Source organism: Microplitis mediator, chromosome 5 (genome assembly GCF_029852145.1).
Source record: "Microplitis mediator isolate UGA2020A chromosome 5, iyMicMedi2.1, whole genome shotgun sequence".
NCBI classification, from domain to species: Eukaryota; Metazoa; Arthropoda; class Insecta; order Hymenoptera; family Braconidae; genus Microplitis; species Microplitis mediator.
The window spans coordinates 11,237,582-11,246,470 of record NC_079973.1 but is presented as its reverse complement, the minus strand read 5'-3'; the positions used below and the strand labels follow the sequence as shown (position 1 = coordinate 11,246,470).

At 27.6% G+C, this 8,889-nt stretch overlaps 1 long non-coding RNA gene across 1 annotated transcript; it reads right to left on the bottom strand.

The window, feature by feature from the left end:
• Window positions 1-1,507: 1,507 nt before the first annotated feature.
• Window positions 1,508-4,668, bottom strand: LOC130667783 (uncharacterized). Its single transcript, XR_008989888.1, has 3 exons — window positions 4,617-4,668; window positions 2,365-2,473; window positions 1,508-1,691 (listed from the first exon to the last, which is right to left on the bottom strand). It is a non-coding gene; the product is annotated as an uncharacterized LOC130667783 (long non-coding RNA).
• Window positions 4,669-8,889: the final 4,221 nt, after the last annotated feature.

The window sequence follows — 8,889 nt, the reverse complement described above, 5'->3', positions numbered from 1 at the left end:
ACGGCGAAGTTATTAATGACCGCGACAGTGACAAATGACGAACTGTCGGCGCAAGCAAGACTGATATCATGGCGGCCTTTACCTCTCCTCTCTCTTCTCTATGTCTATCCCATATCCCCCTTTTCCCCGCTTTCCATCATCTCTGTATCTACTCTATTGCGTACACGTCTTTCTCTTCTACAGTGTTGGTCTTGCTGGTTTCGTTCATCCCCTCATACAAGTATACTTGCGTACACTTTTTTACTTTCATTTATCCTCGATTTTTTTCCTTGTCACTTTGAATTCGGTATTTATATAAATTTTCTTCAATATACAGCAAACAAAATATAACATCATTTTTTTATATTCTTATTTTGAACAAACATCAATTTTACTATTTTACAAACCACACGCCCTGAGTCAAAAAATTAGATCTGTTTTAAAATAAATGATAAATTCAAATATTTTTTCTTTAATTTAAGTTTATGAATCGTATATATTTTATATACGAATTTAATCTGTTTTTGCCCATACTATTCCTTATCCAGGCCAATACCAGGCTAATAACCATTGGCCAATGCCTCAGCTTGGCTTAAATTTTTATTTAATATTAAAATTAGCAACTTTACATGTATTTATATATATGTATATAGAGAAGGCCAGGGCATAACGGTCCACCGAGTATACGATTAATATCAAGAGTTGAAATTTTCTAATAAGTAAAATTATTTGATATACAACAATTTTCATTTAATTAATTATTGCTATGTACAAAACTTTAGTTAACATAAATGTTAAAGTTCAATAAGCAATATAGCAACGCTACTTGAGCTTACTCTTAATTTATGCATTTATATCGAATCATAAAATTACAAATTAATAAATATATGTCATTACTCATCAGACAATTCTAAGTTCATTAAATAAAACTACATTTCACCTCATCTTTACGATCTAATGTTTCCGGATTAAATTGTATTTAAATAATTAACAAGCAAAAAAATCATGATTATCTGAACATCAGATTTAGCACAGTGGATAGCGTCTTGGCCGAGTAATCAGAAGGATCTCAGTTCGAACCCCGGTAGCCCCTAAATAATTTTATTCGCTATTTCCCATTAATTCAGTAATTCGTTAATTACACTCCAATGTAATGCCGATAAAAAAGTGATCAAACTTTTTTTTAATTAAATTTATTAATTTAAATAATAATATTTTAGATCGAGCATTGGGTGAGCCTCAGATTTTTTGTTCCCAGAGGCTTGGAACAACCTTGATTTGTTTGTTTCCTAAGACTTGGCCCAAGCCTGGTTTTTTTGTTTGCCAAGGCTTGGGGACATTGACATGATCCTAGGCCTGGACCGATCATTGGCCCAATGGTTAGCCAAGGTTTGTGCCAAGCCTTACCCAAGACTGGTGACGCTTGGTCCAAGCCTCGCCAGTTGTTCTTTCCTACCTGGATATTATGGATTTTTTCGATTGGGAGGCCCTTTTTGGTGTAAAATTTGATAAATAAATTTTTTCACAGTTCAATTTACTTCTTTTTTATTATTGTGCAATAATATTTATTCATGCATGTAATTAATACAATTTTTTTTTTCTATTTTCCGAGACCAGAGTTGACATTACTCAGTATTTTCGCATTTTCCTACATTGTCTCCGCCACTGCATGTTGACCCTTCACAGCAGTTGTAGCCTTCCTTCGGCCAACACTGTAGGAAAAAAATTTTATTAAATTTACTGAGCTAGTAATTCACTCGATTTATTTTATTTATTTATATTTTTGTCAATATAATCTAAAAGAAAAAAAAAATTTTTAATTCTGCTTATGAAATAAAAACTATCAGGAAAATTTATTCTCTGATCTCATACATATTCCTGCGAGATTTAATTTTTGATCTATAACTTTGTTAATTTTCATTTTGCGGACTCGTAGTACTAGACCTTTTTTAAAGAAAAAAAAATTTACTTTAAGAAAAGTTCTTACCCGCGAGTTCGTAAACTCAAAATTAAAAAAGTTATGGGACTTAAAACTAAAATAAAAAAAAAAATTTTAATTTTGAGCTTTTCCGCGGGTTTTAAATTTAAAATTATAATGATTTATGTCTTAGACTTCCAGTTTAGACTTATAAGACTCAAATTTAATTTACACAGAAAAAACAGATATCTTGAGTCAAGAAAATATTTTTGAAGCCGAGAGAATTCGTCTTGATTGGAGATTTCTACTTTATCTGAGAAAATTTAGGTATTCGAAAAAATTTTCTTGAATCAAGAATATTTACCTTCAGTCGAGAATTTTTTTTTTGTGTGTAGTAAAAAATCAAATCTTTTAAAAATTAGAAAAAAAAAATTTTTGTTTTTATGATTATTAAAATTATCCCTTACAAATGAGTTGTAACAGTCGTCTTCAGCTGCACAAGCATAAAGGCTCACAATTATGAGGATAGCTAACAATAAAACGTTTATCGACATTTTCGATTTTTCTCAATCTGCGCTGTAAAATTATAGTAATTACTGCTATTTATTATCACTTCTTAACAAACAAAAAAAAAGTTTGGAAAATCCAAAAGTGCACGACTCATAATGCTTATTTGATCGTAAACATTAAAATATTCCGAAAGGGTAATGTCGTAGGCAAAATAAAAAAAATAAAAATAAATAAAATTTGAAGGACAAATGTTATTTATTTATATAAAAATGATAAAAAAAATAATTTTATTTAAAATAAAAAAAAAAAAAATAATAAATTTCAAACGTAAAAAATTCCGAAATTTTTCGCCGTACGATCTGTGAAAAATTTTACTTTTTTTTTCTATTTTTATTTTTCACTTGTTTATTTATTATTTTTATTTATTTATTTATTCGTCTAATCTCAATTTTTTATATTTTTATTTTCGAAATACCCGCGCCAAATGAATCGGTTAAAAGTATGGCGCAGGCACACTGGGTGATAGTATGAGAAAAAAAATACCACGCATGCGCACTTGTTAAGACGAATGTCCACACATATTTTTTAGGCTAAAATTAAAGAAAATTCGATTTAATTTTTTATTAATTACAATTGCATAACACAAAGTTAGATAGCCATTTTCGAAAGCAAATCCTTCTAGGGCAAGACGAGTCATTTAAAAAAAAAATGGAGTTAAATTATGGATTCTTTTTCGAGATATTGTGTTTTCAAGCTACAAAATTTTTTTACTGCTTGACGGGAAAATTTTTTAGTTTATTTTAATGATTTTCTCGTTTCTATTGCACTGAATTTGTGTTTGAAAATTGCAGAAATAATCTTTATTAAATTATCTGTAAAATGGTGCATCATTTGAGATGTTTCTGTTTCCTAATAACACGATAATAACAGAAATAGTTGAAGAAAAGGAGGCGAAAAAAAATTTCGATCGTAAAGCACTCCCTAATGCTTCGCATTATGAGTCGTGCAATACGTAAAAAATTCACTATGTGGGTTTTCTACATGAGAATCCAAGTACTCAGCTTCCTATGTGGAGCTTCTATATGCCCGGGAAAAATATGTATATATATATTAGACTGATTCAAAAAAATCGATTATTTTTTTTTTTTTCATTATATCGAACATATTGTTGGAAATGACAAAAAAAAAAATACTGTGAAAGTTTGAGCTCTTAATATTAATATTAACAGCTGCCGCATCGCAATTTTCTATTTCCCATTTAAATAACATGGGAAAATTTATTTTTTAAGCTTTGAAATTTTGTAGCTCACGGTGAGATTAATACTTTTAAATGGTCAAGACATATTCTTTTGGAAAATTTGACGCTCTACAAAAAAGGTTTCTTATAATTTTTCGATATTTTTAGTTCTTCAAAAGTTATTCGAAAGTAAAGTAAGATTGACGATCAATTTTTACATTTTTTAAATTCTTTGACGCAATCATCACTTTTATCGGAAAATTTTATAGGACATTTTTTGTAGAGCATTTTATTTTCTATAACTTATCTCGAAGAAAATTTTCGATATTTCTCACTATTCGTAAGTTATTTGAAATTAACCGAAAATTTAATATAATTAAAATGAAGAAAAATTGAAAAATTTCTTAAATAATCTGAATTTCGTTGCTTAAAATTAATTATATTAAATTTTCGGTTAATTTCAAATAACTTACGAATAGTGAGAAATATCGAAAATTTTCTTCGAGATAAGTTATAGAAAATAAAATGCTCTACAAAAAATGTCCTATAAAATTTTCCGATAAAAGTGATGGTTGCGTCAAAAAATGTAAAAATTTATCGTCAATCTTACTTTAACTTCGAATAACTTTTGAAGAAATAAAAATATCAAAAAATTATAAAAGACCTTTATTGTAGAGCGTCAAATTTCCCATGAGAGTATGTCTTGACCACTTAAAAGTACTAATTTCACCGTGAGCTACAAAATTCCTAAGCTTTAAAAATAAATTTTCCCAGGACAAGTAGTATTTTCGATATAATGAAGAAATAAAAAATTAGTCGTTTTTTTTTAAACAGTCAAATATATATATTTATATATATTAAATTTGATTTATTAAATTAATTCTATACTGATGTTTTGGATTTTTTTTCTTGCAATAAAAAAAAAGAATATTTAATTTTTTTAAATGTTTAATAAAAATAATTGTTTCTTACCAGTAATGTTTCGATGAATTTCTGTAAGCTTTTGCGTACCGATCATCGAAACATGGAATTTTTATACCTGAAAAATTGTTTACGTGAGCATCCACACATTGTCAAATATAATTATCCCAATATAATAATCGCGATAGAAGCGTAGAAGGAAAACCAGCTAGCCTTTACAGCAATTATGCTGATAAAATTTTTATCATTTATTATTTTCAATGTCAGCTTGTATTTTTATCGTAAATTCTTGCAACAAAGTTGCCGTAAACAGTTTTAAAAAATAAAACATACTAAACAATTTAAATAATAAGTAATACTTTTTACAATATATACACGGAAAGAATTTTCGTATGAATATTGCCATGCTATTTATTATAAAAATTACTCTAAATCGAGTGATCGTGGGCCATTGCGACTTTTTACTCTTTTAGTGAGTGAAAATCAATCAGATTAATTTTTACTCACAATTACGAGTAAAAATTACACCTAGCGGCTGTCTAAATAAATTCTCTATAATTCAATTTTTACTCGTAGGTTATGATAAAAAGTTGATGATTCAATTTATAAACCCGCATGAAAAAACTTTATATGTGAAAACATATATGATAGAATATATGAGTATTATAATGTGATAAATTGTACAATATATAAAACAATATTTATATTTTTGCCGTATTAATATATGATAATATATTGAAGAAAAATATATTGCTAGAATATATTATCAATATATTTATCAATATATGACTTTTTATGTATGTTTTACATATATATTTTAATATATCTTTTTTATATTGATATATTATATTGAAAGTAGTATATTAATTAATATATAGCATTTGTTATATTTTTTATATATGTTTTCCAATATATTGCAAAATATATGGTTTCCAATATATTGTAAAATATATGGCACTTTTTTTACTTTTCTTAGGTTATTGCCTGTAAATATAAAGTCAATAAAGAAGGAGAAAAAATAATAAATTTGACTTTTTTTTGTGGAATTGTGTAGAAATTGAAAAAGTATATTGAAAAAATATAATTTTCAATATATTGCGAAAAATATAAGTTTTAATATACTGGAAAAATATAATTCCAATATACCGCGAACCATATGTTTAATCATATAAATTCTTTCATATATAATCAATTATATAAAGACCATATACCACTAATTATATGAGTCAAAATATATGGATATATATATCAAGTTTATTATATTATACTTATAAATTATATATATACTATCCATATATGATAAGAATATATTGAGCATTATATGAGATAATATATATAGAAAAATACAAAACATTATATACAAGTAAATGTACTATTATAAATATATAATCCAATATATGTAAAAAACATATATTTTTCAATATAGATATTTTTGCCGCTATATATTTATCAAATATTCACCATATATTTTTTTATATACTTTTAACAATATATAGCTTTTCCATGCGGGAAATTTATATTGAATTACAATAAAAATTACAATTAATAGGCTGAAATTTTTATAAAAAATCTAAAAACCATCTAATTGCCTTAGAATATGAGTTAAAATAAATATTTTGAAAAATAATTTTTAAAAAATTACTCTTATTGTGTTGAAATAGAAAAGATGCAAATTTTTTTTTAATTTTAAAATAAATATTAAGTTATAGAGAGATACAGAGATCGTCTTTTTTTCCAACCCTACGTTTGTGTGCGTAACATGTAAGTTGTCGCGAGCAAAATAAAAGACATGTAATTAAAGCCGATATTAACCGAAGATTAACGGAGACTACTGAAATATTACTCTGCAGTTTAGAGTAAAAATTACTTCCATAGATAAGAAAATTTATTCGAGTTATAAGTAGTTTTTCATCAAAAAGTTAATGGGTTTAAAAGAATGGTATATTTGGGAGTACAAATTAATCGCATGGAGTAAAAATTAATAGATTAAGAAGAGATATTCACAATAATCGATTAAATATAAGACTTAAAAAATTACTCAGTAGTAGAGTAAAGCATAGTCTAGCAACGTTAATATTTAAACAAAAAATATTAAATTTAAAACAAAAAATACTAATTTTTTGCAACGGCCCAGGATTACTCGAAATTACAGAGTAATTTTTATCATAAAATTCTTTCCGTGTAGTTGCAATCAATAATTATTTATTTCAATAAAACTCTGACGGAACCCAGTTTATTCATTTTTAGGCGAGTGTAGAGCATACCTACGCTCGCGCTTAAGGCATGCAATAAAATTTTCAACTTCCTCCAAAGAAAATTGCAAATTTTAAAATATTCGGGAAGTTAATGTTTTCATCCCAATTTTCGAAAATCGAATTTTCACCAGATGTCGACGTTTTGAGGTCCGAATGTATGTATGTATGTATGTATGTATGTATGTATGTATGTATGTATGTATGTATGTGTGTATGTGTGTATGTATATATGTGTGTGTGTGTGGGTGTGGGTGTGAACACAATAACTTTTTAACTATTCAACCGATTTAAATGGTTTTTGTGGCAATCGAATGAGCTTAAGCTATTCCCATACTATTACGGAAATTATTCCCATATATTATGAAAACTATTTCCATAATGCATAGCCAAAGTTCCCATAATTTTCTTTCCGTGTATAAAATTCTCTCCGTATCCATGGTAATGATTACCATGTTATACATTAGAGAAAATACCATTCGCTTCTTTCCGTGTAGTGATTGATATATCGATATAATCAAAAAATGTCTCGGACAGATATAGATACACTAGTAATTTGAATATGCATCATGAATAAATTAATGTAGCTTTCTATCTAACTCCACAAGCAAAGATGAGTACGAGTGAGGACATGTTTATTCTTGCGATACGAGGTGAAGGAAAACAGAAGATACGGGTACTAGGCGAGTATAAAAGAAAAAAATATCGAAAAAAGAGATATAAAAAAAAAAATAAACGGAATAAACCTGGTTGTGTACAAAATCAAAATAAATATATTTACAGATTATCCATGGCAATAACTCATAAGCGGTTTGAATAGGCGGCAGGGGTCCTCATTTTTATTCTTCCTCCACTTTTTCATCTTCTTCTTCTTAACCATATCTTCTCCCAGCCTACGACGTTAGTCCTACATATAGAGTCAAAAAACCAAACTCAATCGCTTATACTGCTTTGTATTCCACGTTATCCGTCGTTTCCTGTCCCTTTTCTCCGCTTCGAAAACTCTTGCACTTTCGACGATCATCCGTCTTTCTTCCTCACCTTTTGCTTCGTCATCGAAAAAAAATTTTCCTCTTCTTGATTCCACAACCGCAGCTTTGCACTAAGGCAACTTGATCCACCCCTCTACACTGCCATCACATCATCCTAATATATACATATATAGATATACCTTTTGTTTAAAACTGTCTTTCTCTTTATCTCCTTCTAACCACCCACTCGAATGAGCTTTTTGATTTTCATAGCGATCTCAACTTTCCTACATGCTAAAATCTAAAGTTTCGAAGAAAATTCATAACTCTTAAACTTGAAACTTATAGTTCGTCTCATAAAAATTTACAATTCCTCGAAATTCAAATCACATGTTATATTCCTATCGCTTTTATTTGATATATATCTTTTAGATTTATAATTAGAACAGTACAGTTATAAATTTTGTGTATTTGTGTTAAAAAATTGTTTGGTTAAATTTTTTGTGTTGATTTTCAACACAGAAATCTGTTAATTCAACAGAAACTGTTTGTTACACTACTTTAACTGATATTTTATGTTAAACGATTTGAAAATCTGGAATGTAATACATTTCTTTTGTTATTCAAAAATCATCACAAAATTTGTGTTGTTCAACTAAACACTTCCGCGCGGTTATTCATTACTATAACCAAGCAAAGCCTTTTAGCAGCATTGTCTGCAAGGAAATTTAGAATATAATTAATTTTCAATTAAACATAATCATAAAACTTTCATATTTTTATGATCAGTTTCAATGATTTTCTTATTATCATCCAACGGGAGGATAATTCATAGCTTCGTTGTTTAGAAAAATCACAGAAAATCGAACTAATTGTTTGCTAAATTGACATCAGTTGTACTCAGGTTAGATTAGTATACTTGGGTTGGTTAGGTTATGTGGTCATATTTATTAGTTAATTTTAACAGATCTTTTACCTGTGTAAAAAAAATTAATTCCAAAAAGATTCTAAAAAAGTTCCGCATGTGGAAATTCTAAATATGAGACAGATTAGAACTTCGAATAGAACTTTTTTTGGAGGTTAGTAATTTTGGTAATAAAA